This window comes from Arachis ipaensis, chromosome B1 (genome assembly GCF_059453495.1).
Source record: "Arachis ipaensis isolate K30076 ecotype BB chromosome B1, ASM5945349v1, whole genome shotgun sequence".
NCBI lineage: Eukaryota > Viridiplantae > Streptophyta > Magnoliopsida > Fabales > Fabaceae > Arachis > Arachis ipaensis.
This window is the reverse complement of record NC_142436.1, coordinates 43,646,862-43,648,690: the sequence shown is the minus strand read 5'-3', so window position 1 is coordinate 43,648,690 and position 1,829 is coordinate 43,646,862. Positions and strand designations below refer to the sequence as shown.

At 34.2% G+C, this 1,829-nt stretch overlaps 3 non-coding genes across 3 annotated transcripts; all 3 read right to left on the bottom strand.

Annotated features, from left to right (window-relative positions):
• Positions 1 to 935: 935 nt before the first annotated feature.
• LOC148576374 (small nucleolar RNA Z102/R77) lies at positions 936 to 1,017 on the bottom strand. Its single transcript, XR_015904377.1, has one exon. It is a non-coding gene; the product is annotated as a small nucleolar RNA Z102/R77 (small nucleolar RNA).
• A 61-nt stretch (positions 1,018 to 1,078) lies between these two features.
• Positions 1,079 to 1,161, bottom strand: LOC148576373 (small nucleolar RNA Z102/R77). The gene has a single exon (XR_015904380.1). It is a non-coding gene; the product is annotated as a small nucleolar RNA Z102/R77 (small nucleolar RNA).
• A 182-nt stretch (positions 1,162 to 1,343) lies between these two features.
• Positions 1,344 to 1,426, bottom strand: LOC148576372 (small nucleolar RNA Z102/R77). Its single transcript, XR_015904379.1, has one exon. It is a non-coding gene; the product is annotated as a small nucleolar RNA Z102/R77 (small nucleolar RNA).
• Positions 1,427 to 1,829: the final 403 nt, after the last annotated feature.

Sequence of the window (1,829 nt, the reverse complement as noted above, 5' to 3'; positions counted from 1 at the left end):
GAACATCAAATAAAGAGGGCAGAGAAATCAAACCTTAGTTTCACAGGCAGTATCATCATAGCGAAAAAGCCCTCTCTGCATCCGATCTTCCTACTACAACACCAAAGCATACAAACTTAAGCATAAAAATCTTGAAGCAACAAAATTGTTCATGACATGTAAATCCAGCGAATAATAGCGAGTAAAGGCCATATTCAAAAGTATATCCACCTTGTTTGGGAATAACACTTTCTAATAAATGATGCTGAAAAAATAAAACAAAGTAATTCTCATCACTAAGGCTACATCCAAAAGCTGCCGAACGATTAGCCTTGGCGACTCTCTCTATCTCATCCTTTTTCTTGATAGCATAGCTGAAATGAAAATATTAATTTCAGCATTTATTAGTATAATGAAGAGTAAATGTAATAACGTAACTTTCTTGTCACTACACAGACAAAGAATTGCACCTATTATATTAATAGATTTAAATTATAGATACCTATTCGATGAACCTTTTGCTGCATTAATAAGTTTATCAGCCAAGCATTCCGTAATTATCTTAATGTTCCTGAAAGCAGCTTCTCGTGCACCCATTGTTAGAAGATAGATGGCCTGATTGACACGGCGAAGAGGCTAGATATTAACAGCCTGCCTCCTATCAACTCCAACAGACCCAATACGAGTTGCATCTTCACGAGGAACATTGAATAAAAAGATAGAATTCATATAAATCAGCTTTAATACTGGCAAAGAATTTCTCTTTGATAAAAATGTTGAAACACAAATTTAGTGAAATGTGAGCACTTTAATAAATTAAAGCAACAACCTGTATTTAAAAGTTAAAAAAAATTATTCCACAGAAGAATTTTACATAATCAATCATGACGAAGCAAAAAGATTTCCCAAAGAAGGGGAGAAAAACTACAATCCCATGAACTAGTTATAAGTTAGGAGAATGATCAGATAGAGCTAACACAAAATGCCATCATCCAGGCAATCAAACTAGTAGGGAAACAATTAATCATCATTTCATTCTCTTGTAGTAAAGGTTTCATCAAGTAATAACAACAAAATCCAAAACCAAACTATATGTGGAGAATAATCAGAAAGAGCTAATACAAGAAGCCATCATCCAGGCAATCAAACCAATAGGGAAAACAACTAAACATCATTTCATCCTTCCAATTCTATCAGACTAAAACATGAATATAACAAAGAAAGGTTAAAATAACAGTTCATATAAAAACATATTAAGATAAAACATTACATAAAAACTAATGCTCTTTTATTTCCAGCCAATTAACAAGATAATATTGTATATCATTAAAGTTTCAAATCAAATGATGCATAAAGGACAAGGAGAATGGTCAGATAGAGCTAATATAAAATAGCCATCATTCAAGCAATCAAACCAATAGGGAAACAAATAATCCTCATTCCATTCTCTGAATCCAAAACACAATAAGAATAATAGGAATAACATGGACAAATCAAAAGAGTGATAGAAAAGAAATGAAGCCGAAATAAGGAATGAAAATCAAGCAATAGATCTGAAAATCGCAGAAGATTGAAGGAAACATGAAGAGTGAAGAGAATAGACATTAACAGAGGGAATTGAGAGGGGACGAACCTACTAAAAGTGGAATGCGAAGTCACTTTAAGAGAGATTAGGGTTTTCATGCTCGGCGACTGAGTTCTTAATGGATCGGAATCGGTGATTAGGAGGTTACTTGCTTGAAGATGACGATTAGGAGGTTGCCTGCTTGAAGACGACGAAGACGGCACCGAGATATCAGAAGACAAAAGATAGTGCCGATATCTCAACGATGAAGGCGACAACACCGAGA